Below are 24925 nucleotides of genomic sequence, written 5' to 3' on the forward strand. Positions count from 1 at the left end.
CTTTATAGTTTTGAATGTTATTTCTCGGGGAACATTTAATTTTGAGCTTAGATACACTAATTGGTTCCACATGGAGACACCAGCTCTACACATTCGTATTTTCTAGAGAGAAAGCTAGAGGATATGCAGCAAACAAACATGATATTTCTGGTGGTATAGATGACGTTTTAAGCACTTGCCAACAAAAAGACATTGCTTTTCTTCAAAACCATTTTTACTGTGATTTTCTCCATCCATTGCATACGAATTGCACACAAATTTCTCCAGATATGACTGGATGAAACCAGAAATATCTGGTTGTGTTTGGCTAACTCAATCCCAGATATTCTGAAAGCCTCTGTGTTTGTGTTTTCTGGATATTATCGACTTGCTTTATTGTTTTGAATATTTTTATCAGGGAACATTTAATTTTGTACTGTAGAAACACTAATAGGATCCACATGGAGACACCAGCTCTACACATTCGTATTTTCTAGGGAGAAAGCTAGAGGAACTGCCCGAAACAAACATGATATTTCTGTTTGTGTAGATGACATTTTTTGCACTTGCCTAAAGAAAAGACTTTGCATTCTCAAAAAACATTTTTACTGTGATTTTCTCGGTCCAATGCACATGAACTCCACACAATTTTCTCTGGATATGACTGGATGAAACAAGAAATATCCTGTTCTGTTTTGGCTTACTAAATACAGATAATGTTACAGCTTCTGTGTTTGTGTTTTCTGGATATTATCATTGGACTTTATTGTTTTGAATGCTTTTATCAGGGAACATTTAATTTTGTACCATAGAAACACTAATTGGTTCCACATGCAGACACAAGTCGACACATTCGTAATTTCTCAGGAGAAAGCTAGAGGAACTGTTGCTAACAAATATCATAGTTATGTTTGTACAGATGACATTTTTTGCACTTGCCTAAAGAAAAGACTTTGCTTTTCTCAAAAAACATTTTTACTGTGATTTTCTCGGTCCAATGCACATGAACTCCACACAATTTTCTCTGGATATGACTGGATGAAACAAGAAATATCCTGTTCTGTTTTGGCTTACTAAATACAGATAATGTTACAGCTTCTGTGTTTGTGTTTTCTGGATATTATCATTGGACTTTATTGTTTTGAATGCTTTTATCAGGGAACATTTAATTTTGTACCATAGAAACACTAATTGGTTCCACATGCAGACACAAGTCGACACATTCGTAATTTCTAAGGAGAAAGCTAGAGGAACTGTGGCAAACAAATATCATATTTATGTTTGTACAGATGACATTTTATGCACTTGCCTAACGAAAAGACTTTGCTTTTCTCCAAAACCATTTTAGTGTGATTTTCTCGGTCCATTGCATAGGAATTCCACCACATTTTCTGCGGATATGACTGGATGATACCAGAAATATCCGGTTCTCTTTTGGCTAACTGTATTCCAGATATTGCTACAGTCTCAGTGTTTGTTTTTTTCTCGATATTATCAACGGACTTTATTGTTTTGAAAGTTTTTTATCGGGGAACATTTAATTTTGTGCTTGGAATCACTAATTGGTTCCACATGGAGACACCAGCTCTGCACAATCGTATTTTCTAGGGAGAAAGCTAGAAGAAATGCGGCAAACAAATATTATATTTCTGTTTGTATAGATGATATTTTATGCACTTGCCAACAAAGAGACATTCCTTTTCTACAAAACCATTTTTCCTGTGATTTTCTCCAACCATTGCATACGAATTCCACACCAATTTCTCCGGATATGACTGGATGAAACCAGAAATATCCAGTTGTGTTTTGGCTAACTCAATGCCAGATATTGCTACAGCCTCTGTGTTTGTGTTTTCTGGATATTATCGACGTGCTTTATTGTTTTGAATATTTTTATCAGGGAACATTTAATTTTGTACCATAGAAACACTAATAGGAACCACATGGAGACACCAGCTCTACACATTCGTAATTTGTATGGAGAAAGCTAGAGGAACTGCGGGAAACAAACATGATATTTCTGTTTCTATAGATGACATTTTTTGCACTTGCCTAAAGAAAAGTCTTTGCTTTTCTCAAAAACCATTTTTACTGTGATTTTCTCGGTCCAATGCACATGAACTCCACACAATTTTCTCCGGATATGACTGGATGAAACAAGAAATATCCTGCTGTGTTTTGGCTTACTAAATACCAGATATTGCTACAGCATCTGTGTTTGTGTTTTCTGGATATTATCATTGGACTTTATTGTTTTGAATGCTTTTATCAGGGAACATTTAATTTTGTACCATAGAAACACTAATTGGTTAAACATGGAGACACAAGTCTACACATTCGTATTTTCTAAGGAGAAAGCTAGAGGAACTGTGGCAAACAAATATCATATTTATGTTTGTACAGATGACATTTTATGCACTTGCCTAACAAAAAGACTTTGCTTTTCTACAAAACCATTTTAGTGTGATTTTCTCGGTCCATTGCATAGGAATTCCACCACATTTTCTGCGGATATGACTGGATGATACCAGAAATATCTGGTTCTCTTTTGGCTAACTATAACCCAGATAAAGCTAGTCTCAGTGTTTGTTTTTTCTCGATATTATCAACAGACTTTATTGTTTTGAATGTTTTTTATCGGGGAACATTTAATTTTGTGCTTGGAATCACTAATTGGTTCCACATGGAGACACCAGCTCTACACAATCGTATTTTGTAGGGAGAAAGCTAGAGGAAATGCGGAAAACAAACATGATATTTCTGTTTGTATAGATGATATTTTATGCACTTGCCATCAAAAAGACATTCCTTTTCTACAAAACCATTTTTACTGTGATTTTCTCCAACCATTGCATACGAATTCCACACCAATTTCTCCGGATATGACTGGATGAAACCAGAAATATCTGGTTGTTTTTTGGCTAACTCAATCCCAGATATTGCTACAGCCTCTGTGTTTGTGTTTTCTGGATATTATCGACGTGCTTTATTGTTTTGAATATTTTTATCAGGGAACATTTAATTTTGTACCGTAGAAACACAAATAGGATCCACATGGAGACACCAGCTCTACACATTCGTATTTTCTAGGGAGAAAGCTAGAGGAACTGCGGCAAACAAACATGATATTTCTGTTTGTATAGATGACATTTTACGCATTTGCCTAAAGAAAAGACTTTGCTTTTCTCCAAAACCGTTTTTACTGTGATTTCCTCAGTCGATTGCATACGAATTACACCAAACTTTTTCCAGATATGCCTGGATGAAACCAGAAATATCCGTTTGTGTTTTGCTAACTCAATCTTAAATATTGTGAAAGCTTCTGTGTTTGTTTTTTCTGCATATTATGAATGGACTTTATTGTTTTGAATGTTTTTTTCAGGGAACAATAAATTTTGTACCATAGAAACACTAAATGTTCCACATGGAGACACCAGCTCTATATATTCGTATTTTCTAGGGAGAAACGAGAGGAACTGCGGCACCCAAACATGATATTTCTGTTTGTATAGATGACATTTATGCACTTGCCTAACGGAAAGACTTTCCTTTTCTCTAAAACCATTTTTACTGTGATTTTCTGGGTCCATTGCATACGAATTCCACCCCACTTTGTCCGGATATGACTGGATGAAAACAGAAATATCCGGTTCTGTTTTGGCTAACTATATCCCAGATATTGCTACAGCCTCTGTGTTTGTTTTTTTCTGGATATTATCAATGGACTTTATTGTTTTGAATGTTTTATTCAGGGAACATTTAATTTTGTACCGTAGAAACACTAATTGGTTCCACATTTAGACTCCAGCTCTACACATACGTATTTTCTTGGGACAAAGCTTGGGGAACTGCGGGAAACAAACATGATATTTCTGTTTGCATAGATGACATTTTACGCACTTGCCTAAGGAAAAGACTTTGCTTTTCTCCAAAACCGTTTTTACTGTGATTTTCTAATACCATTACATACGAATTCCACACCACTTTCTCCGGATAAGACTGGATGAAACCAGAAATATCCTGTTGTGTTTTGGATAACTCAATCCCATATATTGCTACAGCCTCTGTGTTTGTGTTTTCTGGATATTATGGACATGCTTTATAGTTTTGAATGTTTTTATCAGGGAAGATTTAATTTTGTAGCATAGAAACACTATGTGGTTTCACATGGAGACACCAGCTCTACACATTCGTATTTTCTACGAGTAATCTAGAGGAACTGCGGCAAACAAACATGATATTTCTGTTTGTATCGATGACATTTCATGCACTTGCCTAACGAAAAGAATTTGCTTTTCTCCAAAACCATTTTTACTGTGATTTTCTTAGTGCATTGCATAGAAATTACACACCACTTTGTCCGGATATGACCTTAATGAAAGTGAAAAAGTATCCGGATTTGTTTTGGCTAACTCTATCCCAGCTATTAATACAGCTTCAGTGTGTGTGCCTAAAAAAAAGACTTTGCTTTTATACAAAACCATTTTTACTGTGATTTTCTCGGTCCAAGGCATATGAACTCCACACCACTTTTTCCGGATATGCCTGGATGAAACCAGAAATATACGGTTGTGTTTATCTGACTAAATCCGAAACATTGTGAAAGCATCTGTGTTTGTTTTTTCTGCATATTATGAACAAAATTTATTGTTTTGAGTGTTTTTATCAGGGAACATTTAATTTTGTACCATACAAACACTAATTGGTTCAACATGGAGACACCAGTCTACACATTCGTATTTTCCAGGGAGAAAGCTAGAGGAACTCTGGCAACAAACATGATATTTCTGTTTGTATAGATATTTTATGCACTTGCGAAATGAAAAGACTTTGCTTTTCTCCAAAACCATTTTTACTGTGATTTTCTGTGTCCATTGTATACGAATTCCACCCCACTTTGTCCAGAAATGACTGGATGAAAACAGAAATATCCGGTTCTGTTTTCACTAACTCAATCCCAGATATTGCTACAGCCTCTGTGTTTATGTGTATTCCTGATAATAGATGGACTTTATTGTTTTGAATGTTTTTTATCTGGGAACATTTAATTTTGTGCATGGAGCCACTAATTTGTTCCACATGGAGACACCAGCTCTACACATTCCTATTTTCTAGGGAGAAAGCTAGAGGAACTGCAACAAACAAACATAATATTTCTGTTTGTATTGATGACATTTTATGCACTTGCCTAACGAAAAGACTTTGCTTTTCTCCAAAACCATTTTTACTGTGATTTTATTGGTTCATTGCATACAAATTCCACACCAGTTTGTCCTGATATCATTGGATGAAAACAGAAATATCCGGTTGAGTTTTGGCTAACTCAATCGGAAATATTTTGAAAGCCTCTGTGTTTGTACACTTGCCTAACAAAAAGACTTTGCCTTTCTTCAAAACCATTTTTACTCTGATTTTCTCAGCCCATTGCATACCAAAACCACAGCACTTTGTCCGGTATGACTTGATGAAACCAGAAATATCTGGTTGTGTTTTGGCTAACTCAATCCGAAATATTGTGAAAGCCTCTGTGTTTGTGTATTCCTGATATTATCCACGGACTTTATTGTTTTGAATGTTTTTTATCGCTGGACATTTAATTTTCTGCTTGGGAACACTAATTTTTTCCACATGGAGACACCAGCTCTACATATTCGTATTTTGTAGGGAGAAAGCTAGAGGAACTGCGGCAAACAAACATGATATTTCTGTGTGTATAGATGACATTTTATGCACTTGCCAAACGAAAAGACTTTGCTTTTCTGCAAAACCATTTTTTACTCTGATTTTCACGGTCCATTGCATACGAATTCCACACTAGTTTACCGGATATGACTGGATGAAACCAGAAATATCCTCCTTTGTTTTGGCTAACTCAATGCGAAATATTGCTACAGCCTCAGGGTTTATATTTCTGGTTATTATCCATGGACTTTATTGTTTTGAATGTTTTTATCAGGGAACATTTCATTTTGTACCGTCGAATCACTAATTGGTTCATCATGGGAATAACAGCTCTACACATTCGTATTTTCTAGGGAGAAAGCTAGAGGATCTGCGGCAAACAAACATGATATTGCTTTTTGTATCGATGACATTTTATGCACTTGCCTAACGAAAAGACTTTGCTTTTCACCAAAACCATTTTTATTGTGATTTACTCAGTTCGTTGCATACGAATTCCAAACCAGTTTCTTCGGATATGACTGGATGAAACTGGGAATATCGGATTATATTTGGACTAACTCAATCCAAAATATTGCGAAAGCCTCTGTGTTTGTGTATTCCTGATATTATCGATGGACTTTATTGTTTTGAATGTTTTTATCAGGGAACATTTAATTTCGTACCGTTGAAACACTAATTGGTTCATCATGGGAACACCAGACCTACACATTCGTATTTTCTAGTGAGAAAGCTAGAGGAACTGCGGCAAACAAACATAATATTTCTGCTTGTATCGGTGACATTTTATGCACTTGCCTAACGAAAAGACTTTGCTTTTCTCCAATTCCATTTTACTGTGATTTCTCGGTCCACTGCATATGAATTCTATACCAGTTTGTCCCGGTATGACTGGATGAAACCGGAAATATCCAGTTTCTTTTGGAGTATTTTCCAGGAAGTCTTTGCCTGCACCTATATCTTGCAGGGTTTCTCTAATGCTCTCTAATAATTTGATGGTTTTGGGTCATAGATTTAAGTCTTTAATCCATGTTGAGTGAATTTTTGTGTAAGGTGAAAGGTATGGGTCTTGCTTCAAGCTTCTGCACATGGAAATCCAATTTTCCCAGCACCATTTATTGAATAGACTGTCCTTATTCCAGGGATTAGTTTTGGATTTTTGATCAAATATAAGTTGGCTGTAGATATTTGGATTGATTTCTGGTGTTTCTATTCTGTTCCATTGGTCTATCCATCTGTCTCTGTACCAGTACCATGCTGTTTTGATAACAACTGCCCTGTAGTATGCCCTGAAATCTGGGATTGTGATGCTTCCGGCTTTGTTTTTGTTGTACAAGATTGCTTTGGCTATTCGAGGTCTTCTGTGTCTCCATATGAATTTCAGCATCATTTTTTCCAGATCTGAGAAGAATGTCTTCGGTATCTTGATTGGAATTGCATTGAATGTATAAATTGCTTTTGGGAGAATAGACATTTTGATGATATTGATTCTTCCAATCCATGAGCATGGAAGATTTCTCCATTTTTTGGTATCCTCTTCTATTTCTTTCTTTAAGGTTTTGTAGTTTTCATTGTAGAGATCTTTAACGTCCTTGGTTAAGTTTATTCCAAGGTATTTGATTGTTTTTGTAGCTATTGTGAATGGGATTGATCTTAGCAGTTCTTCCTCAGCCGTGGCATTGCCTGTGTATACAAAGGCTGTTGATTTTTGTGGATTGATTTTATATCCTGCTACTTTGCCAAACTCTTCGATGAATTCCAGTAGTCTCTTAGTAGAGTTCTTTGGGTCCCCTAAATAAAGAATCATATCATCTGCAAAGAGGGATAGTTTGAGTTCTTCCTTCCCGATTTGTATCCCTTTAATTTCTTTTTCTTGCCTAATAGCTCTGCCCAAAACTTCCAGAACTATATTGAATAGCAGTGGTGAGAGAGGGCATCCCTGTCTGGTACCAGATCTCAGTGGAAATGCTTCCAACTTTTCCCCATTCAATAGGATGTTGGCCATGGGCTTTTCATATATTGCTTTGATTGTATTAAGGAATGTTCCCTCGATACCCAGTTTGCTTAGAGTTTTCATCATGAAAGGGTGTTGTATTTTATCAAATGCTTTCTCTGCGTCTATTGAGAGAATCATATGGTTTTTCTTCTGCAGCCTGTTAATCTAGTGTATTACGTTGATTGTTTTGCGGACGTTGAACCATCCTTGCATACCAGGGATAAATCCCACTTGGTCTGGGTGGATGATCTTTCTGATGTGTTGTTGCATTCTATTGGCCAGAATTTTATTGAGTATTTTTGCATCTATGTTCATCAGGGATATTGGGCTGTAATTCTCTTTCAATGTTGCGTCTCTTTCTGGCTTAGGAATTAAGGTGATGCTGGCTTCATAGAAAGAATTGGGAGGATTCCCTCTTTTTCGATTGTTCTGAATAGTTTGAGAAGAATTGGAGTTAGTTCTTCTCTAAATGTCTGGTAGAACTCAGCAGTGAATCCATCTGGTCCTGGGCTTTTCTTTGTTGGGAGGGCCTTTATTACTGTTTCAATTTCTGTGTCAGTTATGTGTCTGTTTAGGTTTTATTTGTCTTCCTGGCTCAATTTAGGGAGGTTGTATGTGTCCAAGAATCTGTCCATTTCTGATAGATTTCCCTGTTTGCTGGCATACAAGTCCTTGTAGTAATTTCTGATGATTCTATTTATTTCTGTGGTGTCTCTTGTTATGTTTCCTTTTTCATCTCTGATCCTATTGATTTGGGTCTTTTCTCTTCTTTTTTTAGTTAGTTGGGCCAATGGGGTGTCCATTTTGTTTATTTTTTCAAAAAACCAGCTCCTCGTTTGGCTGATTTTTGTAATGTTGTTTTTTTTTTTTGGATTCAATCCTGTTGATTTCTTCTTTGATATTAATTATTTCCCTTCTTCTACTGGGTTTGGGTTTGTTTTGCTGCAGATTTTCTAGATCCTTGAGATGACTTGAAAGCTCATCTATTTGGTGCCTCTCCAATTTGTTGATGTAGGCACCTATTGATATAAACTTTCCTCTTAACACTGCTTTTGTTGTTTCCCATAGGTTTTGGTATGTTGTGCTGTTATCCTCATTTACTTCCAGAAAATTTTTGATTTCTCTTTTAATTTCTTCTATGACCCATTGTTCATTCAGGAGCATGTTGTTCAATCACCATGTGTTTGCACGTGCTCTGGGGATTCCCGAGTTGCTAATTTCCAATTTCATTCCTTTGTGGTCTGAGAAGCTGCATGGTATGATTCTAATTCTTTTGAATTTGCTGAGACTTGCTTTATGGCCTAGTATGTGGTCAATCCTAGAGAAGGTTCCATATACCGCTGAGAAGAATGTAAAGTCCTTACATGTAGGATGAAATGTTCTGTAGATATCTGTTAGATCCATTTGGGCTATAGTGTCATTTAAATCTGCTGTCTCCTTGTTGATCTTCTGTCCTGATGATCTGTCTATCTCTGAGAGTGGAGTATTGAAGTCCCCCATTACTATTGTATTGGGGTCTAAGTCTCCCTTTAAGTCCCTTAACAAGTCTTTTAAATAAGCTGGTGCCCTGTGATTAGGTGCATATACATTGATAATTGTTATATCTTCCTGTTGAATGGATCCCTTAATCATTATATAGTGCCCCTCTTTGTCTCTCCTAACAGTTTTTGTGGTAAAGTTTATGTTGTCCGATATTAAGATGGCTACGCCCGCTCTTTTTTCATTTCTGTTGGCGTGGTATATCTTTTTCCAGCCTTTCACTCTCAGCTTTTATGGATCATTGTTGGATGATGGGTTTCTTGTAAGCAGCAAAAGGATGGGTTTTGTTCCTTAACCCAATCAGCCAATCGGTGTCTTTTAACTGGACAGTTCAAGCCATTAACATTCAATGTGACTATTGAGAAGGAGTAACTTTGCCCTGCCATTTGCCAAAGATACTTTCTAATACATGGTTTGAGATTCCTGTGATCTTTTGCTGTGAGGTTTCCTTCCTTTACCTTCTTTCATATTGGTGACCGTGTTTCTGTGTTTCTGTATGTAACACATCTTTAAGCATCTTTTGCAGGGCTGGACGAGTGGTGACAAATTCTTTCAATGTCTGTTTGCTGTGAAAGGTCTTTATTTCACCTTCATTCACAAATGAGAGCTTTGCAGGATATAATATTCTGGGCTGGCAGTTTTTCTCTCTTAGTACCTGGGCTATATCTCGCCATTCTCTCCTGGCTTGTAGGGTTTCTGATGAGAAGTCAGCTGTAAGTCTAATTGGAGATCCTCTGAGAGTAATCTGGCGTTTCTCTCTTGCACATTTTAGGATCTTTTCTTTGTGTTTCACTGTGGTGAATTTGATTACAACGTGTCGTGGTGAGGATCTCTTTTGATCATGTTTATTAGGGGTTCTATGAGCTTCCTGTACTAGGATGTCTCTGTCCTTCTCCAAACCTGGGAAATTTTCTGCTAGTATCTCACTAAAAAGGCCTTCTAATCCTTTCTCCCTCTCCATGCCTTCAGGAACTCCTAGAACCCAAATGTTGGGTTTTTTAATAGTATCCTGTAGATTCCTGACAGTATTTTTTAGATTTCTGATTTCTTCTTCTTTTCTTTGATTTGATTGTTTCCTTTCCTGTTCTCTGTCTTTTAATTCTGATATTCTCTCTTCTGCTTCACCCATTCTGTTTTTAAGGCTCTCTAATGTGTTTGCCATTTGATCTATTGAGTTCTTCATTTCATTGTGGTTTTTTGTCACTATCTCAGTTTCATGTTCTACTAGTTGTTTCATTTCATTTTGATTTCTCCTTAATATTTCATTTTCACGGGAGATTTTCTATCTTGTCCATTAAGGATTTCTGCAGTTCAAGAATTTGGTTTTGAGAACTTCTTAATGTTCTTATCAATTTTTTGAGATCCGCTTCTTGCATTTCTTCGATCTCATCATCTTCATAATCTTGCATTGGGGTGTCTTTCTCATTTGGGGGCGTCATAGTGTCTTCCTTGCTCTTGTTACCTCGGCTTCTATGTTTGTTGTTTGGCATGTTGGAGATAATTTATGGTGCTTTTTTTTTTTTGACTCAGTTGGGAGTGGAGTTGAGGGTAGTTGAAATCTGGCCTCTGTGAGTATTCGTTTGATCTACCCCTGGGACCACACAAAGAGTTTATGCAGCCCTCAATGTGTTCTCCAGTTTTGCTAAAGTTACTGAGTTTGGCTGCGCTTTACATATGTAAAATCGTGGTGCTCTTTGTTTTGCTTGGTGAGTGAAGGGAGAGGCCTCTGTTTCCCCCCCCCACCACCAATGTCTCAGGTTTCTGAGGTCTTACCCTCCTCCGTTCGTTCCCGCGCTGGCGAGATTCTGTGGCTCGTCTCCCGCTGCTCGGCTCCTCTCCCGCTGCTCGGCTCGTCTCCCGCCGCTCGGATCGTCTCCCGCGGTTGGTTTTCCATGCGGTGGGCTCCCTGTAAGTCGTCTGTGTCACATCCACTGGATCCGGAAGCATTTCCTCTGCAGTTTTTTTCTTGAGACTTTTCCTGAGGCTACAGTAATTCCACTTTTATGAAACTATATTTTCCCAAACTACGGCGCACGTCCGCACTATATGCCATCTTGGCTCCGTCCCCCGGTTGTGTTTTGGCTATCTCAATTCCAGATATTGCTACAGCCTCTGTGTTTGTATTTTGTGGATATCATCAACGGACTTTATTGTTTTGAATGTTTTTTATCGGGGAACCTTATATTTTGAGCTTAGATACACTAATTGGTTCCACATGAAGACACCAGCTCTACACATTCTTATTTTTTAGGGAGAAAGCTAGAGTATCTGCGGGAAACAAACAAGATATTTCTGTTTGTATCGATGACATTTTATGCACTTGCCTAACGAAAAGACTTTGCTTATCTCCAAAACCATTTTTACTGTGATTTTCTCGGTCCATTGCATACGAATTCCACACCAGTTTCCGCGGATGTGACTGGATGAACCCAGAAATATCCATTTGTGTTTTGGCTAACTCAATCCCTAATATTGCTACAGCTTCTGTGTTTGTGTTTCTAGATATTATTAATGGACTTTATTGTTTTCAATGTTTTTTATCAGGGAACATTTTTTTGAGCTTGGATACAGTAATTGGTTCCACATGGAGACACCAGCTCTACACATTCATATTTTCTAGGCAGATAGCTAGAAGAACTGCGACAAATAAACATGATATTTCTGTTTGTACGGATGATATTTTATGAATTGCCTAACGAAAAGACTTTGCTTTTCTCCAAAACCATTTTTAGTCTGATTTTGTCAGCCTATTGCATACGAATTCCACAGCACTTTGTCCGGATATGACTGGATGAAACCGGAAATATGCGGTATTGTTTTTGATTATTCAATCCCAGAAATTGCTACAGCCTCTGTGTTTGTGTTTTCTAGATATTATTAATGGACTTTATTGTTTTGAATGTTTTTTATCAGGGAACATTTTTTTTGAGCTTGGATATGGTAATTGGTTCCACATGGAGACACCAGCTCTACATATTTTATTTTCTAGGCAGATAGCTAGAAGAACTGTGACAAAAAAACATGATATTTCCGTTTGTATCAATGATATTTTATGAACTTGCCTAACGAAAAGACTTTGCTTTTCTCCAAAACCATTTTTACTCTGATTTTGTCAGCCTATTGCATATGAATTCCACAGCACTTTGTCCGGATATGACTGGTTGAAACCAGAAATATCCGGTTGTGTTTTGGCTAACTCAATCCAAAATATTGTGATAGCATCTGTGTTTGTGCTTTCTGGATATTATCCATGGACTTTATTGTTTTGAATGTTTTTATCAGGGAACATTTAATTTTGTACCCCTGAAACACTAATTGGTCCATCAAGGGGACTCCAGCTCTACACATTCGTATATTCTAGGGAGAATACTATACGAACTGCGGCAAACAAACATGATATTTCTGTTTGTATAGATGACATTTTTTTCACTTGCCTAACGAAAATACGTTGCTTTTCTCCAAAACTATTTTTACTGTGATTCTCTCGGTCCATTGCATACGAATTCCATACCACTTTGTGCAGATATGACTGGATCAAACCGGAAATATGAGGTTTGGTTTTGGCTAACTCAATCCCAGATATTGCTACAGCCTCTGTGTTTGTGTATTCATGATATTATCCATGCACATTATTGTTTTGAATGTTTTTTTTTATCAAGGAACATTTAATTTTGTGCTTGGAAACACTAATTGGTTCATCAACGGGACACCAGCTCTACACATTTGTATTTTCTAGGGAGAAAGCTAGAGGAACTGCGAAAAATAAACATGATATTTCTGTTTGTATCAATGACATTTTATGCACTTGCCTATCGAAAAGACTTTGCTTTTCTCCAAAAACATTTTTACTGTAATTTTCTCAGTCGATTGCATACGAATTCCTGACCACTTTGTACGGATATTACTGGTGAAACCAGAAATATCCGGTTGTGTTTTGGCTAACTCAATCCGAAATATGGTGAAATCCTCTGTGTTTGGGTTTTCTGGATATTATAAACGGACTTTATTGTTTTGAAAATTTTTTATTGGGGAACATTCAATTTTGTGCTTGGAAACACGAATTGGTTCTACATGGAGACACCAGCTCTACACATTCGAATTTTCTAGGGAGAAAGCTAGAGGAACTGCGACAAACAAACATGATATTTCTGTTTGTATAGATGACATTTTATGCACTTGCAAAATGAAAATACGTTGCTTTTCTCCAAAACCATTTTTACTGTGATTCTCTCAGTCCATTGCATACGAATTCCACAACACTTTGTCCAGATATGACTGGATGAAACGAAAATATCAGGTAGTGTTTTGGCAAATCAGTCAGAAATATGGTGAAAGCCTCTGTGTTTGTGTTTTCTGGATATTATCAATGGACTTTATTGTTTTGAATGTTTTTATCAGGAAACATTTAAGTTTGTACCGCTGAAATACTAATTGGTCCATCATGGGGACACCAGCTCAACACATTCGTATTTTCTAGGGAGAAAGCAAGAGGAACTGCGGTAAACCAACATGATATTTCTGTTTGTATCGATGACATTTTATGCACTTGCCTAACAAAAAGACTTTGCTTTTCTCCAAAACCATTTGTACTGTGATTCTCTCGGTCCATTGCATACGAATTCCACACCAGTTTGTCCAGATATGACTGGATGAAACAAGAAATATCCGGTTGTGTTTTGGCTAACTCAATCCAAAATATTGTGAAAGCCTCTGTGTTTGTGTTTTCTTAATATTATCGATGGACTTTATTGTTTTGAATGTTTTTTTATCAGGGAACATTTAATTTTCTACCGTTGAAACACTCATTGGTTCATCAAGGGGACACCAGCTCCACACATTCGTATTTTCTAGATAGAAAGCTAGAGGAAGTTCGGCAAACAAACATGATATTTCTGTTTGTATAGATGACAGTTTATGCACTTGCCTAACGAAAAGAATTTGCTTTTCTCCCAAAACATTTTTACTGTGATTTTCTCAGTCCATTGCATACGAATTCCACACCACTTTCCCGGGATATGACTGGATGATACTGGAAATATCCGGTTGTGTTTTGGCTAACTCAATCCCAGATATTGCTACAGCCTCCGTGTGTGCGTTTTCAGGATAATATCAAAGGACTTCATTGATTTGAATGGTTTTTCGGGGTACATTTTATTTTGAGCTTGGATACAGTAATTGGTTCCACATGGAGATACCAGCTCTACACATTCGTACTTTCTAGCGAGTAAGCTAGAGGAACTGCGACAAACAAACATGATATTTCTGTCTGTATAGATGACATTTTATGCACTTGCCTAAAGAAAAGACTTTACTTTTCTCCAAAACCATTTTTGCTGTGATTTTCTCAATCCATTGCATACGAATTCCACACCAGTTTGTCCGGATATGATTCGATGAAACAGAAATATACTGTTGAGTTTTGGCTAACTCAATCCGAAATATTGTGAAAGCCTCTGGGTTTGTGCACTTGATAATGAAAAGACTTTGCCTTTCCCCAAAACCATTTTTATTCTGATTTTCTCAGCCCATTGCATACGAATTCCACACCAATTTGTCCGGATATGATTGGATGAAACCAGTCATATCCGGTTGTGTTTTGGCTAACTCAATCCGAAATATAGTGAAAGCCTCTGTGTTTGTGTTTTATGGATATTATCGTTGGACTTTATTGTTTTGAATGTTTTTTATCAGGGAACATTTAATTTTGTACCTTTGAAAAACTAATTGGTTCATCATGGGGACACCATCTCCACACATTCGTATTTTCTAGGGAGAAAGCTAGAGGAACTGCGGCAAACAAAGATGATATTTCTGTTTGTATAGATGACATTATATGCACTTGCCTAAGGAAAAGACTTTGCTTTTCCCAAAACCATTTTTACTCTGATTTTCTCAGTCGTTTGCATACGAATTCGACAGCAATTTGTCCGGAAATGACTGGATGAAAACAGAAATATCCGGTTTTGTTTTGTCTAACTCAATCCCAGATATTGCTACAGCCTCCGTGTGTGCGTTTTCTGGATAATATCAAAGGACTTTATTGATTTGAATGCTTTTTCAGGGTACATTTTATTTTGAGCTTAGATACAGCAATTGGTTCCACATGGAAATACCAGCTCTACACATTCGTATTTTCTAGCGAGTAGGATAGAGGAACTGCGACAAACAAACATGATATTTCTGTTTGTATAGATGACATTTTATGCACTTGCCTAAAGAAAAGACTTTGATTTTCTCCAAAACCATTTGTACTACGTTTTTCTCAGTTGATTGCATACGAATTCGACAGCAGTCTGTCCGGATATGACTGGATGAAAACAGAAATATCCGGTTTTGTTTTGTCTAACTCAATCCCAGATATTGCTACAGCCTCTGAGTTTGTGTATTCCTGATATTATCCAGGGAATTTATTGTTTTGAATGTTTTTTTATCAGGGAACATTTAATTTTGTGCTTGGAACCACTAGTTGGTTCCACATGGAGACACCAGCTCTACACATTCATATTTTCTTTGGAGAAAACTAGAGGAACTGTGGCAAACAAACATGATATTTCTGTTTGTATAGATGACATTTTATGGACTTGCCTAAAGAAAAGAGTTTGCTTTTCTCCACAACCATTTTTACTGTGATTTTCTCGGTCCATTGCATACAAATTCCACACCAGTTTGTCCAGATATGACTGGATGAAACCGGAAATATCCGGTTGTGTTTTGGCTAACTCAATGCCAGATATTGCTACAGACTCTGTGTTTTTGTATTCCTGATATTTTCCACGGACTTTATTGTTTTGAATATTTTTTATCAGGGAACATTTAATTTTGTGCTTGGAATCACTAATTGGTTCCACATGGAGACACCAGCGCTACACATTCGTATTTTCTAGGGAGAAAGCTACTGGGACTGCGGCAAACAAACATGATATATCTGTTTGTATAGATGACATTTCATGCACTTGCCTAAGGAAAAGACTTTGCTTTTCTCCAAAACCATTTTTACTGTGATTTTCTCAGTGCATTGCATAGAAATTACACACCACTTTGTCCGGATATGACCTTAATGAAAGTGAAAAAGTATCTGGATTTGTTTTGGCTAACTCAATCCCAGCTATTAATACAGCCTCAGTGTGTGTGTTTTCTGGATATTATCAACGGACTTTATTGTTTTGAATGTTTTTTATTGGAGAACATTTTATTTTAAGCTTGGATACAGTAATTGGTTCCACATGGAGACACCAGCTCTACACATTCGTATTTCTAGGGAGAAAGCTAGAGGAACTGTGACAAATAAACATGATATTTCTGTTTGTATTGATGACATTTTATGCACTTGCCTAACGAAAAGACTTTGCTCTTCTCCAAAATCATTTTTACTGTGATTTTCTCAACCCATTGCATACGAATTGCACACCAGTTTGTCCGGATATGATTCGATGAAACAGAAATATACTGTTGAGTTTTGGCTAACTCAATCCGAAACATTGTGAAAGCCTGTGTGTTTGTGTTTTCTGGATATTATTGATGGACTGTATTGTTTTGAATGTTTTTATCACGCAACATTTAATTTTGCACCTCAGAAACACTAATTGCACTTGCCTAACGAAAAGACTTTGCTTTTCTCCAAAACCATTTCTACTGTGATTCTCTCGGTCCATTGCATACGAATTCCACACCAGTTTGTCCAGATATGACTGGATGAAACCGGAAATATCCGGTTGTGTTTTGGCTAACTCAATCCCAGATATTGCTACAGCCTCTGTGTTTTTGTATTCCTGATATTATCCACGGACTTTATTGTTTTGAATGTTTTTTATCGGGGAACATTTAATTTTGTGCTTGGAATCGGTAATTGGTTCCACATGGAGACACCAGCGCTACACATTCGTATTTTCTAGGGAGAAAGCTAGAGGAAATGTGGCAAACAAACATGATATTTCTGTTTGTATAGATGACATTTTATGCACTTGCCTAACGAAAAGACTTTGCTTTTCTCCAAAACCATTTTACTGTGATTTTCTCGGTCCATTGCATACGAATTCCACACCAGTTTGTCCGGATATGACTGGATGAAACAAGAAATATCCGGTTGTGTTTTGGCTAACTCAATCCAAAATATAGTGAAAGCCTCTGTGTTTGTGTTTTCTTGATATTATCGATGGACTTTATTGTTTTGAATGTTTTTTATCAGGGAACATTTAATTTTCTACCGTTGAAACACTCATTGGTTCATCAAGGGGACACCAGCTCCACACATTCGTATTTTCTAGATAGAAAGCTAGAGGAAGTTCGGCAAACAAACATGATATTTCTGTTTGTATAGATGACATTTTATGGACTTGCCTAAAGAAAAGAGTTTGATTTTCTCCACAACCACTTTTACTGTGATTTTCTCGGTCCATTGCATACAAATTTCAAACCAGTTTGTCCAGATATGACTGGATGAAACCAGAAATATCCGGTTGTGTTTTGGCTAACTCAATGCCAGATATTGCTACAGCCTCTGTGTTTTTGTATTCCTGATATTTTCCACGGACTTTATTGTTTTGAATGTTTTTTATCAGGGAACATTTAATTTTGTGCTTGGAATCACTAATTGGTTCCACATGGAGACACCAGCGCTACACATTCGTATTTTCTATGGAGAAAGCTACTGGGACTGCGGCAAACAAACATGATATATCTGTTTGTATAGATGACATTATATGCACTTGTCTAACGAAAAGACTTTGCTTTTCTCCAAAACCATTTTTACTGTGATTTTCTCAGTGCATTGCATAGAAATTACACACCACTTTGTCCGGATATGACCTTAATGAAAGTGAAAACGTATCCGGATTTGTTTTGGCTAACTCAATCCCAGCTATTAATACAGCCTCAGTGTGTGTGTTTTCTGGATATTATCAACGGACTTTATTGTTTTGAATGTTTTTTATCGGAGAACATTTTATTTTAAGCTTGGATACAGTAATAGGTTCCACATGGAGACACCAGCTCTACACATTCGTATTTCTAGGGAGAAAGCTAGAGGAACTGTGACAAATAAACATGATATTTCTGTTTGTATTGATGACATTTTATGCACTTGCCTAACGAAAAGACTTTGCTCTTCTCCAAAATCATTTTTACTGTGATTTTCTCAATCCATTGCATACGAATTCCACACCAGTTTGTCCGGATATGATTCGATGAAACAGAAATATACTGTTGAGTTTTGGCTAACTCAATCCGAAACATGGTGAAAGCCTGTGTGTTTGTGTTTTCTGGATATTATTGATGGACTGTATTGTTTTGAATGTTCTTCATCAGGCAACATTTAATTTTGCACCTCAGAAACACTAATTGCACTTGCCTAACGAAAAGACTTTGCTTTTCTCCAAAACCATTTCTACTGTGATTCTCTCGGTCCATTGCATACGAATTCCACACCAGTTTGTCCAGATATGACTGGATGAAACCGGAAATATCCGGTTGTGTTTTGGCTAACTCAATCCCAGATATTGCTACAGCCTCTGTGTTTTTGTATTCCTGATATTATCCACGGACTTTATTGTTTTGAATGTTTTTTATCGGGGAACATTTAATTTTGTGCTTGGAATCGGTAATTGGTTCCACATGGAGACACCAGCGCTACACATTCGTATTTTCTAGGGAGAAAGCTAGAGGAACTGTGGCAAACAAACATGATATTTCTGTTTGTATAGATGACATTTTATGCACTTGCCTAACGAAAAGACTTTGCTTTTCTCCAAAACCATTTTACTGTGATTTTCTCGGTCCATTGCATACGAATTCCACACCAGTTTGTCCGGATATGACTGGATGAAACAAGAAATATCCGGTTGTGTTTTGGCTAACTCAATCCAAAATATAGTGAAAGCCTCTGTGTTTGTGTTTTCTTGATATTATCGATGGACTTTATTGTTTTGAATGTTTTTTATCAGGGAACATTTAATTTTCTACCGTTGAAACACTCATTGGTTCATCAAGGGGACACCAGCTCCACACATTCGTATTTTCTAGATAGAAAGCTAGAGGAAGTTCGGCAAACAAACATGATATTTCTGTTTGTATAGATGACATTTTATGGACTTGCCTAAAGAAAAGAGTTTGATTTTCTCCACAACCACTTTTACTGTGATTTTCTCGGTCCATTGCATACAAATTTCAAACCAGTTTGTCCAGATATGACTGGATGAAACCAGAAATATCCGGTTGTGTTTTGGCTAACTCAATGCCAGATATTGCTACAGCCTCTGTGTTTTTGTATTCCTGATATTTTCCACGGACTTTATTGTTTTGAATGTTTTTTATCAGGGAACATTTAATTTTGTGCTTGGAATCACTAATTGGTTCCACATGGAGACACCAGCGCTACACATTCGTATTTTCTATGGAGAAAGCTACTGGGACTGCGGCAAACAAACATGATATATCTGTTTGTATAGATGACATTATATGCACTTGCCTAACGAAAAGACTTTGCTTTTCTCCAAAACCATTTTTACTGTGATTTTCTCAGTGCATTGCATAGAAATTACACACCACTTTGTCCGGATATGACCTTAATGAAAGTGAAAACGTATCCGGATTTGTTTTGGCTAACTCAATCCCAGCGATTAATATAGCCTCAGTGTGTGTGTTTTCTGGATATTATCAACGGACTTTATTGTTTTGAATGTTTTTTATCGGAGAACATTTTATTTTAAGCTTGGATACAGTAATAGGTTCCACATGGAGACACCAGCTCTACACATTCGTATTTCTAGGGAGAAAGCTAGAGGAACTGTGACAAATAAACATGATATTTCTGTTTGTATTGATGACATTTTATGCACTTGCCTAACGAAAAGACTTTGCTCTTCTCCAAAATCATTTTTACTGTGATTTTCTCAATCCATTGCATACGAATTCCACACCAGTTTGTCCGGATATGATTCGATGAAACAGAAATATACTGTTGAGTTTTGGCTAACTCAATCCGAAACATGGTGAAAGCCTGTGTCTTTGTGTTTTCTGGATATTATTGATGGACTGTATTGTTTTGAATGTTTTCATCAGGCAACATTTAATTTTGCACCTCAGAAACACTAATTGCACTTGCCTAACGAAAAGACTTTGCTTTTCTCCAAAACCATTTCTACTGTGATTCTCTCGGTCCATTGCATACGAATTCCACACCAGTTTGTCCAGATATGACTGGATGAAACCGGAACTATCCGGTTGTGTTTTGGCTAACTCAATCCCAGATATTGCTACAGCCTCTGTGTTTTTGTATTCCTGATATTATCCACGGACTTTATTGTTTTGAATGTTTTTTATCGGGGAACATTTAATTTTGTGCTTGGAATCGGTAATTGGTTCCACATGGAGACACCAGCGCTACACATTCGTATTTTCTAGGGAGAAAGCTAGAGGAACTGTGGCAAACAAACATGATATTTCCGTTTGTATAGATGACATTTTATGCACTTGCCTAACGAAAAGACTTTGCTTTTCTCCAAAACCATTTTACTGTGATTTTCTCGGTCCATTGCATACGAATTCCACACCAGTTTGTCCGGATATGACTGGATGAAACAAGAAATATCCGGTTGTGTTTTGGCTAACTCAATCCAAAATATTGTGAAAGCCTCTGTGTTTGTGTTTTCTTGATATTATCGATGGACTTTATTGTTTTGAATGTTTTTTATCAGGGAACATTTAATTTTCTACCGTTGAAACACTCATTGGTTCATCAAGGGGACACCAGCTCCACACATTCGTATTTTCTAGATAGAAAGCTAGAGGAAGTTCAGCAAACAAACATGATATTTCTGTTTGTATAGATGACATTTTATGGACTTGCCTAAAGAAAAGAGTTTGATTTTCTCCACAACCACTTTTACTGTGATTTTCTCGGTCCATTGCATACAAATTCCACACCGGTTTGTCCAGATATGACTGGATGAAACCAGAAATATCCGGTTGTGTTTTGGCTAACTCAATGCCAGATATTGCTACAGCCTCTGTGTTTTTGTATTCTTGATATTTTCCACGGACTTTATTGTTTTGAATGTTTTTTATCAGGGAACATTTAATTTTGTGCTTGGAATCACTAATTGGTTCCACATGGAGACACCAGCGCTACACATTCGTATTTTCTAGTGAGAAAGCTACTGGGACTGCGGCAAACAAACATGATATATCTGTTTGTATAGATGACATTATATGCACTTGCCTAACGAAAAGAATTTGCTTTTCTCCAAAACCATTTTTACTGTGATTTTCTCAGTGCATTGCATAGAAATTACACACCACTTTGTCCGGATATGACCTTAATGAAAGTGAAAAAGTATCCGGATTTGTTTTGGCTAACTCAATCCCAGCTATTAATACAGCCTCAGTGTGTGTGTTTTCTGGATATTATCAACGGACTTTATTGTTTTGAATGTTTTTTATTGGAGAACATTTTATTTTAAGCTTGGATACAGTAATTGGTTCCACATGGAGACACCAGCTCTACACATTCGTATTTCTAGGGAGAAAGCTAGAGGAACTGTGACAAATAAACATGATATTTCTGTTTGTATTGATGACATTTTATGCACTTGCCTAACGAAAAGACTTTGCTCTTCTCCAAAATCATTTTTACTGTGATTTTCTCAACCCATTGCATACGAATTCCACACCAGTTTGTCCGGATATGATTCGATGAAACAGAAATATACTGTTGAGTTTTGGCTAACTCAATCCGAAACATGGTGAAAGCCTGTGTGTTTGTGTTTTCTGGATATTATTGATGGACTGTATTGTTTTGAATGTTTTTATCAGGCAACATTTAATTTTGCACCTCAGAAACACTAATTGCACTTGCCTAACGAAAAGACTTTGCTTTTCTCCAAAACCATTTCTACTGTGATTCTCTCGGTCCATTGCATACGAATTCCACACCAGTTTGTCCAGATATGACTGGATGAAACCGGAAATATCCGGTTGTGTTTTGGCTAACTCAATCCCAGATATTGCTACAGCCTCTGTGTTTTTGCATTCCTGATATTATCCACGGACTTTATTGTTTTGAATGTTTTTTATCGGGGAACATTTAATTTTGTGCTTGGAATCGGTAATTGGTTCCACATGGAGACACCAGCACTACACATTCGTATTTTCTAGGGAGAAAGCTAGAGGAACTGTGGCAAACAAACATGATATTTCTGTTTGTATAGATGACATTTTATGCACTTGCCTAACGAAAAGACTTTGCTTTTCTCCAAAACCATTTTACTGTGATTTTCTCGGTCCATTGCATACGAATTCCACACCAGTTTGTCCGGATATGACTGGATGAAACAAGAAATATCCGGTTGTGTTTTGGCTAACTCAATCCAAAATATTGTGAAAGCCTCTGTGTTTGTGTTTTCTTGATATTATCGATGGACTTTATTGTTTTGAATGTTTTTTATCAGGGAACATTTAATTTTCTACCGTTGAAACACTCATTGGTTCATCAAGGGGACACCAGCTCCACACATTCGTATTTTCTAGATAGAAAGCTAGAGGAAGTTCGGCAAACAAACATGATATTTCTGTTTGTATAGATGACATTTTATGGACTTGCCTAAAGAAAAGAGTTTGATTTTCTCCACAACCACTTTTACTGTGATTTTCTCGGTCCATTGCATACAAATTTCAAACCAGTTTGTCCAGATATGACTGGATGAAACCAGAAATATCCGGTTGTGTTTTGGCTAACTCAATGCCAGATATTGCTACAGCCTCTGTGTTTTTGTATTCCTGATATTTTCCACGGACTTTATTGTTTTGAATGTTTTTTATCAGGGAACATTTAATTTTGTGCTTGGAATCACTAATTGGTTCCACATGGAGACACCAGCGCTACACATTCGTATTTTCTATGGAGAAAGCTACTGGGACTGCGGCAAACAAACATGATATATCTGTTTGTATAGATGACATTATATGCACTTGCCTAACGAAAAGACTTTGCTTTTCTCCAAAACCATTTTTACTGTGATTTTCTCAGTGCATTGCATAGAAATTACACACCACTTTGTCCGGATATGACCTTAATGAAAGTGAAAACGTATCCGGATTTGTTTTGGCTAACTCAATCCCAGCTATTAATACAGCCTCAGTGTGTGTGTTTTCTGGATATTATCAACGGACTTTATTGTTTTGAATGTTTTTTATCGGAGAACATTTTATTTTAAGCTTGGATACAGTAATAGGTTCCACATGGAGACACCAGCTCTACACATTCGTATTTCTAGGGAGAAAGCTAGAGGAACTGTGACAAATAAACATGATATTTCTGTTTGTATTGATGACATTTTATGCACTTGCCTAACGAAAAGACTTTGCTCTTCTCCAAAATCATTTTTACTGTGATTTTCTCAATCCATTGCATACGAATTCCACACCAGTTTGTCCGGATATGATTCGATGAAACAGAAATATACTGTTGAGTTTTGGCTAACTCAATCCGAAACATGGTGAAAGCCTGTGTGTTTGTGTTTTCTGGATATTATTGATGGACTGTATTGTTTTGAATGTTTTCATCAGGCAACATTTAATTTTGCACCTCAGAAACACTAATTGCACTTGCCTAACGAAAAGACTTTGCTTTTCTCCAAAACCATTTCTACTGTGATTCTCTCGGTCCATTGCATACGAATTCCACACCAGTTTGTCCAGATATGACTGGATGAAACCGGAACTATCCGGTTGTGTTTTGGCTAACTCAATCCCAGATATTGCTACAGCCTCTGTGTTTTTGTATTCCTGATATTATCCACGGACTTTATTGTTTTGAATGTTTTTTATCGGGGAACATTTAATTTTGTGCTTGGAATCGGTAATTGGTTCCACATGGAGACACCAGCACTACACATTCGTATTTTCTAGGGAGAAAGCTAGAGGAACTGTGGCAAACAAACATGATATTTCCGTTTGTATAGATGACATTTTATGCACTTGCCTAACGAAAAGACTTTGCTTTTCTCCAAAACCATTTTACTGTGATTTTCTCGGTCCATTGCATACGAATTCCACACCAGTTTGTCCGGATATGACTGGATGAAACAAGAAATATCCGGTTGTGTTTTGGCTAACTCAATCCAAAATATTGTGAAAGCCTCTGTGTTTGTGTTTTCTTGATATTATCGATGGACTTTATTGTTTTGAATGTTTTTTATCAGGGAACATTTAATTTTCTACCGTTGAAACACTCATTGGTTCATCAAGGGGACACCAGCTCCACACATTCGTATTTTCTAGATAGAAAGCTAGAGGAAGTTCGGCAAACAAACATGATATTTCTGTTTGTATAGATGACATTTTATGGACTTGCCTAAAGAAAAGAGTTTGATTTTCTCCACAACCACTTTTACTGTGATTTTCTCGGTCCATTGCATACAAATTCCACACCGGTTTGTCCAGATATGACTGGATGAAACCAGAAATATCCGGTTGTGTTTTGGCTAACTCAATGCCAGATATTGCTACAGCCTCTGTGTTTTTGTATTCTTGATATTTTCCACGGACTTTATTGTTTTGAATGTTTTTTATCAGGGAACATTTAATTTTGTGCTTGGAATCACTAATTGGTTCCACATGGAGACACCAGCGCTACACATTCGTATTTTCTAGTGAGAAAGCTACTGGAACTGCGGCAAACAAACATGATATATCTGTTTGTATAGATGACATTATATGCACTTGCCTAACGAAAAG

This window comes from Lepus europaeus, unplaced genomic scaffold (genome assembly GCF_033115175.1).
Source record: "Lepus europaeus isolate LE1 unplaced genomic scaffold, mLepTim1.pri SCAFFOLD_28, whole genome shotgun sequence".
Taxonomy (NCBI): Eukaryota; Metazoa; Chordata; class Mammalia; order Lagomorpha; family Leporidae; genus Lepus; species Lepus europaeus.